This window comes from Mastigoproctus giganteus, chromosome 8 (assembly GCF_048544385.1).
Source record: "Mastigoproctus giganteus isolate SK-2022 chromosome 8, ASM4854438v1, whole genome shotgun sequence".
Classification (NCBI taxonomy): Eukaryota; Metazoa; Arthropoda; class Arachnida; order Uropygi; family Thelyphonidae; genus Mastigoproctus; species Mastigoproctus giganteus.
Window position 1 is genome coordinate 145,419,655 of NC_143582.1, and position 12,513 is coordinate 145,432,167.

Sequence of the window (12,513 nt, forward strand, 5' to 3'; positions counted from 1 at the left end):
TAGAAACCTTTCTGCTAATTCCTAGTAGCTGGTGTTATTGTGCTCCAAACCTCGTTTATGAAATCCACTGACGAAAAGAGCTATCTGCCTGTCTTAGCCTTGTCTTAATCTTCCACTTCAGTTCATCCCAAAGATGTTCGACTGTGTTGAGGCTAAGACTATTAGCACTATAATGTTCCAATGGCTATATCCTTTTCAAACCATGCATTTACAGTCCTTAACTTTATGATGTAGAGCACTGTCGTATTGGAATATTGTAAGGCACTGCTACCACAACTTAGGGCACATAGAATTGCCCCCAGGACACCAGGGCAGGACTCCCCATTCATGGTTCCATTCACTGTAACAAGTGGACCTAAAACATATATTACGACACAGAAAAGGATTGTAACCCGAAAACATTAAAAAAAAAAAACTACTGTCTCAAAAGTAATTGCAGAACTTAAGTTCTGCAATTACTTTTGAGCGTCTCAGCAATCTACGAGGGCTGTTCAGTAAAGAATTATCATAATTTTTTTTTCATAACGTACATTTATTAATCATCCATATTTTGATGGTCCTTTTCAAAGTAGTCCCCATTTGATAAAATGAACTTACTCAAACATTTCTGCCATTTTTCAAAAACACAGTGGAAGCCATTTTTTGACATGCATTTGAGAATCGCCTCCGCTGTCTTTACAACTTTTTCTGAAGACTGGAAATGTTTTCCTCACAGCTCCTTCTTTAACTTTGGAAATTAAAAAAAAAAATTGCAGGGTGTAAGATCGGGGGCTGTAGGGCAGATGAAGAACACATTTGACATTAATGCTGGCTAACTGCTTAAGTAGCTAACAAACTAAATGAGTATTTTGCATATACGTTCACACGTGAGGAGTTATTCGGGGAGGGGAATGCCAGAGGTGAATTTAACTGTAGCAGTGAGCTAGATGATTTTGTGATAACTGAGAGCAAAATGGAGAAAAAATTGTTCAATATAAACATAAGAAAGGCACTGGGGTGGATGGGATCTATCCAGTTATATTAAAGGAGGCAACAAAGGAAGTAAGCAAACCCTTAGCCATAATTATAAGAGCTTCCTTGGACTCAGGAGAGGTACCCATGGACTGGAGATGTGCAAATGTGACCCCAATCCACAAAGGAGGATCAAAGGGCGGATAAAAAGTTTCCTAATTAAAGACCTGTTAGAGCTTCTGTTCCAGGGAAAGTAATGGAGGCACTGGTTAAAGAAGCACGGCAGGATCATCTAGACAAGACTTCAGTTATAGCTCGGACACAGCATGGGTTTGTTAAGGGGAAGTCTAGTCTGACCAGTTTGATGGGATACTATGATGTGGTCACCAAGGAACTGGATGCAAAGAATAATTTTAATATCATATATTTGGATCTTAGAAAGGCTTTTGATACTGTTGCATATGGAAGACTGCTGCACAAATTGGAGCAGTGTGGCATTGGAGGCAAATTGCTACTATGGATAAAGGGATGATTGAGTGGGAGAAGACAGAGTGGTAATCAATGGACACTGCTCTTCGTGGACTAATGTTATTAGTGGAGTCCACCAGGGTTCAGTGTTGGGTCCATTGTTGTTTTCTGTATTCATTAATGATATTTATGATGGTATATCAGGCTTAATGTCCAAGTTTGCAGACGATACGAAGGGCGGCCGGGTTGTTAATGACACTAATGACAGTACGCTGCTGCAGCAGGATCTAGAAAAGTTGAGCAGATAGGCTGAGAGGTAGCAACTGAAATTTAACATGGTATTCGTGGAGAATACCATGCGTGCTTCTACTGATATTCTCAACATCTCTGCTAGTTGCTCTACTGTTATACGACGATCTTCTTTCACAATTACAGAGGAGGTTGAGAAGACGAGAGAACATATTCGGTTAACATTAGACTTGAACTTCTGTAGACTGTAATTTTCAGGAAAGAAATATGAAAGAAGGTTGTTCCAGAAAACAGCAGTTGAATGAATAAACGAGGAAGATGAAAAGTTGGTTCTGTGAGTTTAAAGTTGGACAGTAAATGGATGTTGGCTGGTGGCAGCATGTGTTCGGACTGTTTTGAAAGAGAGAGCGGGAATTATAGAAGCCAATTCAGAAGAACAGTGCCCGTGGAAGTATCTGTAGAAAAGGCATGCAGCAGAAACGGTACGTCTATGAGAAAGCAAGTGGAGAGACTCTGTTAGAGATGAATCATTAATTAACCTAACTGCCCTCTTCTGAATGGAATCTAGAAGCCTGAGAGAGGTTTTGGGGGAACAATATTCCATGGTAGGCTGGATTTGCTATTTGTACATAGTGGAATAGCTGTTTGGAAGAAAAGTAAAGGCGAGAGCGAAAGAGAAAACCAAGTTTTTTAGATGCAGTGGAAGCAATATTTGTAATGTGCTTGTGCTAAGAGAGATTAGAAGTCAGGGTAATCCCCAAAAGAGATATATCAACTTGCCTAGAAATCAGAGTGTCACAGATAAGCATAGGAGCAGAAGAATCCTTTTTGCAAGATATAAGACAAGACTGAGTTTTAGAAGGATTGAAATCAACTAAGTTGTCTTTGCCCCACTGGAGAATTACCTGGAGATCGGCATTTAAGTAATTGGTAGCGGATGTTCGAGAAGTTCAAGCTGATTGAACAGGGCAGGGTTTCTCAAAATGGAAAGTAGAATGCAATGTGATATCATCGGGAAAACTATGGATGGGATTTCTAGTGAATGGAAGGAGGTCATTAATATACAAGAGGAAAAGAGTGGGGGAAAGTACTGAACTTTAGGGGATACCAGAATTAGTGGCGAAGTTAGAAGACAGAGAGCCATCTACTGTCACCCTCATTGATCGATCAGAGAGAAGACTGGATAACCAATTACAAAAAAGAGTTGGCAAATCATAAGATGGAAGCTTGTTTAGAAGACCTTTATGCCAAACACGATCAAAAGCCTTTGAGATGTCAAGAGCAACTGCTTGTGTTTCATCGAACTTTTCCATTGAATTTGTCCATAAATGGGTAAATAAGCCAGAATATCACCAGTGAATCGAAACTGACGGAACCCATACTGGCGATCTGTCTTGCTGTTAGAGCCAGACCCAGACAGCAGTCTATTCTGGTTGATGTAGCCCTCGGGAAACCATTGCCAACTCTTCTTATAATGGTTCTTGTCTCCATTACTTTAGAAAGAGCAGAAATAATTGCAATAGGACGATAATAGGGTTGGGGAGATTTGTCACCCTTTTTAGGAACTGGCTGGATATGAGCAAATTTGCAAGCTGAAGAAAAAACACCTTTGGAATAAGAAAGGTAAAGAATAGGAGTAAGTTCAGGAGCACAGGTTTTGAAAACAAGTGGAGAAATACCATCAGGACCTGGAGCTTTCTTAGCATCAAGATTCGTCAAAATCCTTCTGACATCCTTTTGATGGAAGACCATTGGATGAAGGCATTTGACCAGGAGGCATTGAATGGAGCGTTGTTTTAATCTTGCCAAGATCATTAATACACGAGTTCGAAATAAAATGGGATGCTAGCAGATCAGCTTTCTCCTTGGCCGAAGTGACAACAGAACTATTTGGTTTTGACAGAGATGGGAGCACAGATGGGCAAAAGTTGTGGCCAATAGCTTTGGCAAGAGACCAGAATGCTCGGCTACCATTAGGGCAAGAAGCAAGTTTTCTACTCTTAGTCTGTTCAAAATCTAGTTTGGACTGATGAATAACTGCTTTACAATTGTTGCGAACTTTGGTGTAGGCTGAAAATGAAACTGAAGAATTGGAAACAAGCCAATTACGATATGCAACATTCTTTTCCTGAAAGACCTTAGCACATTTATTGGAAAACCAAGGTTTAGATAAAGGACGAGATTTTAAAGTGGAGTGTGGAGTTTTAACATTTCATACTCTTCAATTGATGTTTTCTTGAGATGGAACAAATTTGAGAGAAACATACTGTTCCTCGCATGGCACGTCCATTGTGACGCAGGCGAAACTGAACAGGTATAAACTTGACTGACCGCCAAGCTCACACGGTGCACAGTAGTCAAGGGCACAGTTGCTATGTATTTCAGGTTGGTTTGGTCTTAAATTCCGCAGCCCAGCTAGAAACAAAAAGCAGTACAGTTGTTCAGGAAAAATTATGATCATTCTTTATTGAACAGCCCGCGTAGTTTATAGCAAAATAGTTTTACAATAGCTTCAAAAAGCTGAAATTTCTAGCAGAGTCACTATTTGCAAGCCACTCATTCTGACGGTAATAATAGAAGGAATTGGTGTAATGAACACAAAAACTGGACACTTGATAATTGGAAAGATGTTATATTTTCAGATGAATCATCACACTTTTTCTAACATCAGGGAGAGTTTATATTTTGCAAATGCCAAAGGAAAAGCATCATCTTCACTATCATGTGCCAATCGTCAAACATGGAAGAGTGTCAACAATGGTTTGAGCAGCATTATCTTGGTATTGTTTAGGTCTTGTCATCACCCTGAACGGACAAATTACTCTCACTGATTACCTTGAAATTCTGAGTGACCATGTTCATCCTAAGCTGTAAACATTGTTCCCACAAACGATGCCATATTTCAAGATGATATAATGCTCCAGTCAGTTCACACAGCCAGATGGGTCCATTCTTGGTTTGAAGAGCATGAAACTGAGGCTACACATATCCCACGGCCTGCACAATCATCAGATTTAAATGTTACTGAGTCACCGTGGGAATATTTGGAGAGAAGAGTGAGTAGCAGATCTCCTCCACCATCACTCAAGGAGCATGAAATGTTCCTCCAAAAAGAATACATCAATGTTCCTCTTAAGACAGTTAAAGATTTATTTGAATCTATTCCACATAGAATATGAGTAAATCTGTCTGTAAGTTCTTGGATGATATAAAATACTTTGCTAACTGAATCACCAAGCTGCCGAACCATATCAATTAATGACTTAATTGATATGGTTCGGCAGCTTGGTGATTCAGTTAGCAAAGAATACAAGTAGTTCTAAAAGCAGAGTATGGCCCAATATCATATTGTGCATACTTGTAACTCTTATAACAGACGTTTCTATTATTTTGTCCATTCTCTGTACATGAATTAAATTATTATTTACTTATTGTTTATGCATTTATATTTTGTGATTATTTGAATAGAGTATGTCTATATCCGTGCTATTTCATATTTAATTATTTTATTATAAATTGTTTCAGCTAAGGTCCGGTAATTGCTGAAACACGTTTGTCGTCATATGCTTCAAAAGTGTAAAATTCACTCCACATATTCTACTGTGCGTGTCTTTCCTAATTAAATCACAATGTCATAAAATTACTGCTGAGTGACACAAAACCTAGAAGGCACAATGTTATAGTGGTGCTCTCTGGTATTTGTTAAACTTACTTTTGGCCAGCATATTATGGAATATTAGGATAAACTGACTTCAAGGGTAGTTGAAGTGCAGAGTTTGGCCAAATTCAAAGAACTGAATAGGCACTTTTTTTTTGGCGATGGAAATAATAAGGTGGTTTTTTTTTTATTTTGTGCAGATGCAGAATGTTTGCTTCCTTGCATCATTATGCCATTTTAATACTAAATCTAAATCACGACATTTTACTGCTTATTCGAATGAATTACATGGCTGACTGAACAACAGGAAAAAATTCGATGCCATTTGCAAATACCTATGTGGAGAGAGAGACAAAATACCACGATAGTGATCTTTACTTTTGTCATGTGTATGTAACTGGATTCATAATGAAGAATAGCACAAGATTTTTTATCCATGCTATTTCATATTTAATTATTTTATTATAAATTGTTTCAGCTAAGGTCCAGTATATTGCTGAATCATGTTTGTCGTCATATGCTTCAAAAGTGTAAAATTCACTCCAACATATTCTGCTGCGTGTATGTGAGCGACAGAGCCGGACGAAAGTATTTCCACGTCCCGGGCAGAAAGATTTTTCAGCACCCTTTATGAAGGATATAGATATTTTTTCTTCGTTGTTCTTCTGTTTTTGGTGCCCCTTAAAGAATAGCACCCCAGGCAAGTGCTCTGCTAGCCCATGCCTTAATCTGGCACTGGTGAGCGATGAGACTAATCCTATCACTCAATCCTCATGATCACAGTATGCCAATTCTGGTACCACTACAGCATGGACTAGTGTACATTGCATCTCAATGGCTCCTCTTGATCAACTCCTCACAGCAAAATTTGAAGGCTACTCTCTTGCATAATTAGAACTTATATCCATCATCCCCATTGATCAAGGTCTTCTGAAGCCAAGGTTTTGGAATAATTTCTACCAGTGCAGTTTTCCAATTCTCTTGAAAGAGTGAACCTCATCAAGGCACTTATTATATTATAGTAGCAAAGGGCCTTGATGAGGTTCACTCTTTCAAGAGAATTGGAAAACTGCACTGGTAGAAATTATTCCAAAACCGTTATGGAACAAGTGTCATTCAGCTAAGCCCAAGAATGATACTCACTCCTTCAGACCCATTGCTCTTCGTGCTCCACTTGGTTAACTACTAGAAAGTCTCCTGGCAATCAGAATTATTATATTTCAAAACACCAACTTAACAATGAACAAATAATTTGGCTTTACTCCCTGCAAAAGCTGTGAAGATGCCATTGTTCAGCTCAACCATTCTATCACCAATAATAACTTCAAGTGTGTCTTAGCTGTCTTCATTGACTTTGCGAGAAACATTCAATTCCTTATGGTGGAAAAGTCTCCTTCAATGACTCCCTTGTGCTAAATCACCTTTAACCTTGTACAATCCTTTGTAGTTTCTTTTTTTGAAGAAGCATATCTGTTACTAAAAGATATCAGTCTATCTCCAAGCTGGTTTCAAGAGGATGCCTGCAGGGTTCTATTCTGGGATCTTTTGTCTGGAATATTGTCCTGGATGAGTGGCCCTGTAGAGACTTTGACAACGCCAAACACATTGCATACTCTGATGTCTTGTATTTCTTAACTCACAGAAATTCACGTGCTCAGCTAGAACAAATATCATATAATGTTTTGGAGAACCTTTTCCGCTTGACATCTATTGATAAACCAATAGTCTCTGCCAATAAATCAAAAGCTATGGTATTTAAAAGGAACTCTTGGCCAATAGGCCACCTATCATTAAATACAACACCTGTATACCTACTGTTTCCTCTATCAACCATCTTGGAGTTGTTTTGACAATACTATAACTTTCAAACAGAATCTGATTTACATTTTGCAAAAAAAAAAAAAAAACACTACTCAACTAAATGGAGAATCTAAACTGGACTGGCGTCTTAATTTTAAAATCCTGACAACCATTTATAAAGCCGCCTTCTTTCCTTTCGCTACCTATGGGACTGAGGTCCGGTTCTACATCGCTGTGAAGAGGAGCTCACAAGCTATACTCAACTCAGTTCAAAGGAGCTACTTGTTTGCCATGACTAGGGCTTCTCACACTGTATCAACTGTTGCTCTACAGATCATCACTGGCTTCCTCCCATTACACTTATATATCATCATTAAAGATCCTCCATATAGCATCCTGGGAATCGGCATCAATTATGAAGTTGACTCTAAACTGGAAATGAAAAGATGCTGGGAGGAAATACTTCGGCTATGGCAGATTCTGAATTAATTTCAGTAAGAGTCACAAAAGTATTTATCCAAAATTTACCTTCAACACAACTAAAGCTATTAGAAAGTGGTTTTCTCCTGGGCTCTACTCTTCTTACACTGCTCAACAAAATTAACAGAACATGTAGAAAACATGGTGTACCTCGCACAGATTGCAATTAAGTGGGCCAAATTTTTGGTATGGTGGTGGTGTACCATAGAATAATGATAAAATGAGGAGACCTCAAGAAACTTCAGAGAGGTATAAGGGATATTATAGGGGTTGTATAAGAATTACCAAAAAGTTCACATTACAGAAGTCTATACAAGGTGCTAGAAAATATGGTCACATGATGTCAGTATTGTGGATGATCCCTTCCAGTGGCTAAACAGACCTGACAGCACTCAACCATGCTCAATATAAGGGTGTCTATAAGATTCTGTGGCAACAATTACACTTCTTCCACCCATGCAGACCTTTCACCAAGTGACCAAGGAGTTGGTTGTCGGCGTGCAATGTGATGGCCAAGGGCATCTCACACATGTTCGATCAGATTTAAGTCTACTGATTAAGCTGGCCACTGCCGTCATATTGGATGTCTTCAATTTCAAGATAAGTGTCCTTTTCTCTGATGTTGGAGGGATGGTACCGCATTCCTTACCTTAGATGAAATACTGTCTAGAATGTGTTTGTAGGTGAAAATGGTACTCGTCAGAGAACAGAACTGTACCTTATTGTCAGGGCTTCAAGTCACGTGTTCATGGCACCAGTTTTGACAAGCTCTGCAGTGGTTTGGGATTAATGGGATACACATTATTGTTAACACATTAATACTTGTTAATGAGAACCACTGATTCCCTTGTGTAAAGCCCACTTAAATTGAATTTTCTTAACACAAATCAGTTGGAAATATTTTCAACTGTGGCCACAGCAACCTAAAGAGACAGTTGAGGACAGGACATCATAGATTCTATCTTGCTGTTAGAGCCAGACAGCAGTCTATTCTGGTTGATGTAGCCCTCGGGCAACCATGGCCAACTCTTCTTATAATGGTTCCTGTCTCCTGAAACTGCCTTCATAGTACTGAGATGACACTCCAGGGGCTCACATCTGGTGAGTATGGGCTTGGCACACCCAGGGTCCTGAGCTGGATATCATCATTCTTCTCTTCCTTGGTGATTCCCTTTTATCTCTCTCTCTTCTCTTTCTCGGGGTAGTTCAGACATTTTTTTTTTTTTTTTTGGCTGGTGCAACATAAGCCTCAGGCTTCCTTGCACCATATGGCTAATAATAATAATAAATAATAATAATGACACATTGAGCTAGCATGCCATTTCCACCTGCGACTGCCTGGCTTCAAGTCATCCAAAGATCCACCATTTCAAAGAAATTCTTTGTTTAAAAAGAATTTTCTAAACAGACTTACGATCCTGAGTATTGTAGATGTGGCTATTCTCTTGAGCAAGCCAATAAATGGGAATAAAGTGATGTGGTTGCAACCTGTTTTTATAGGTATAAATAATTTGCATAATGTGCAGCTCTGTAAGGTGGCAGATTGATTTCTATTGGATACTCAGAATTTTCATGCTAGGATGCCTATTATATCCAATATTCACCTTCAGCAACACTGTTCACAATAAAATATTCTTGAAAAATATTTTGTTTTGTTAATTTTATCGAGCATGTATTTGAATACCAGAGCTTCTTAAATGCAAACTATACTATTTTAACCTCTCTACAGTGAGATGTGTTAGGGTACTGCTGACGAGGACTGGGCCTATGTCCTATTTTATTGCTTTTCTTATAGTGATCTTTGCCTTCCATTTCAGATGCTGTTTGAACAACTTATTCATGGATGCAAACAACACATTATTCATAATCAGAAAAATTTTACTGCATTTCAAGTCTTTGCCAAACGAGCCTTTTCAAGGAGAGCTGTCCTCTTAAAGCTTCAGTTAGTATCTTAACTACTCATTAGTAGTAAATGAAACTCTGTTTATATAGATCAATCACACTATGTTACTTCTCAGCCAATATTTCAGCTTGCTTAATCATGGCAATATACCACAGCATAAGAGAACACTGAACTAACGTAACCTTTTGGACTCTCACCAGAGATCTGTAATCCAGCCAAATGATCTAATTAGTACCCACAAATTCAAATATGCAGCTACTGATAGCTTTAAGTGTTCTTGGATTCATTCTTTCCCTGATTTGGCAAGCAGTTTTTTTTGGGGGGGAGGAAGGTATTGCATCGTTACTGCCTACTAGACCAGTGATGTACAGAATCTTTTTTGTTTTTACTATTTTCTACAGTCAGTAAGTGACATATAGCCCACCTCCTGGTGGTAGTATTAGGAATCAGGAAGCAGTAATTTTTCTTTTGTTTTTTATTTTATATATATTTTTTTCTCTTTTTAGTTTAGTTTTATTTAATTATTATTATTATTTATTTATTTTTTTCTTTATTTATTTTTATAATTGTTTTGCTATATTTTTATCTTAGTTGTTAAAAATGATAAGAAAAGGAGAATGAGGAAGGCAGTTTGGCAGTTGTTAAGAAAATTGCTTCCTGGTTGTAAAGTGACCCGTCAAACATTTTAACATAATCCACATTTTACTTCACAAACATACTGACTGGCATTAATAAGTACTGCTCCCAGCACAGAGTTACAAGGAGATAAACTTTTTTGCATTCGGAATCCACCCTACATTAAAAATTCACAAACATGATATGACATGATCAAAGTCCTTGATATTTGTAAGCTGCTCTCTTGCATAATGAGAACTTTTGCCATCATTCCCATTACCCACTGACCATAGTCTTTTTTTGGTTTTACATAGGGCACTCTGCTCCTATAACTTTCCTTGCCAGTTGAGGCTCAATCCCTGAATGGGAAACATATTAGACAGGTAAGGCTACCCACTAAAGCCACTATATCAATAACAGAGTTACCCATGCAGGATGAAGTCATCCTCCTTTGAAAAGAAGATTATATTTTCGAAGAAAATAATAATATTACCAAAACAGCTACAGAAATGATTTTGAGATCATGGTGCAGATTGGAGCAGTATAAATGCTTTTTTGATAGAAAGTGAAAGGCTTAAGGTTAAAGTAGATTTGCAACAAGCCCATATTGCCAAATTAAAAGAACCTGTCTCTCATACCCCTGTTGTAAAGAAGCTAACCTTAACCATAACTCCAGGGCTCACATCTGGTGAGTTTGGGCTTGGTACACCCAGGGTCCTGAGCTGGATATCACCATTCTTCTCTTTCTTGGTGATTCCCTTCTACTTCTGTCTCTCTCTCTCTCTCTCTCTCTCAGGGTAACTTGGGAACTTTTTTTGCTGGTGCAGCATAAGTCTCAGGCTTCCTTGCACCATATGGCTAATAATAATAATAATATACAGTGGCGGACAAAAAAACTGCATCACTTTTGAATTTTGCAAATAATGTGTTTTGTGCTACATTGTGGGTTGCAGAAATGTTTGAAATGCATTTGTTAGATGGGATATATATTATTATTATTATTAGCCATGTGGTGCAAGGAAGCCTGAGGCTTATGCTGCCAGCCAAAAAAAAATTCCCACATTACCCTGAGAGAGAGAGAGAGAGAGAGAGAGAGCGCGCAAGAGAGAGAAGTAGAAGGGAATCACCAAGAAAGCAAGAAAGAGAAGAATGATGATATCCAGCTCAGGACCCTGGGTTTGTCAAGCCCATACTCACCAGATGTGAGCCCCTGTGAATGAAATCCAATAAAAAGACTCCACCTGATATACCTAATTGCCATAAATATCTTCCCAAAGGGTAAAATGCGTAATTAATGGAAATATGAGAAATCATGCAAATAGCAATCATGACAACCAAACATACATTTTATTGCATTTACATGTACAAACTAAAATGACAAGTTAACATAATAGTATTATGTACTGTAAATCAGCAAAATAAGTCCTCAATATTTTGTTGTTCCTCCTTGAGCTGCAATTACAGTCTTGCAGCAAACTGACATAGAGTTAATCAACTTCTGGATATACAGTTGCCCAATTTCGTGGTACCACCCCCTTTACAATGCCCTCTTGCAGTTGAATCTTACTTGTTGGCTTCTTCTGAGCAATTTTAGACGACATTATGTACCAGCAATTTTCAATAGGGTTCAAATCTGTACTGTTGCAGGGCCAGTCCAACACTGTAGTGTCAGCATTTTTGAGGTATGACTGCACCTTAAGGGAGAAAAATGAGGGAAAACATTGGTGTAAGCATGTTTTAAGCCTTGTGAGATAAGAAGACAAACTCATCATTAAATCTAAATAGCATAAAACTTACCAGTTTTGTTGTGTGGCAAGGTGCTGAGTCCTGTTGAAAAATGCAGTTTTGGATGTCTGTGTGGTGATCCCTAATAACGGGTTTCATGCACTCCTCCAAGATAGCAGAGGTTTCTGCATTTGGTGTTATGCAGTCAGGATGGTATCTCTGATTTTCGTCTTCTGACCTATTGTTTCCCATCCGAGCCATGCAGGTTGAATTTCGATTTGTCAGAAAAGATGACGATGTCCCATTGCTCTTTTGTCCACGAAACATGCGTTTTAGCCCAAGTAAGTCGCTTCTTCCTCATTTTTTGGGTCAACAGAGGCTTCTTCTTGGGCGACAGGCATGCAGACACATTACAAAAGCTGTCTTTGGATAGTTCGTGCACTTGTTTCAACGCCAGAGGCATCTCAAAGTCCAGTTTTAGATCAGGAGCACTAGCATGGCGATTACGAAGGCATAGCTGTTTCAAATATCAATCTTGGGAAGGCATAGTCACTCTCTCTTACGGCCTGATCCAGATCTTCTCTACGCATTACCAGTTTCAAACTTTAATTTCAGCACCCGGGATGCTGTTGACTGGTGGCAGCCTATTTTATCAGTGATAGCA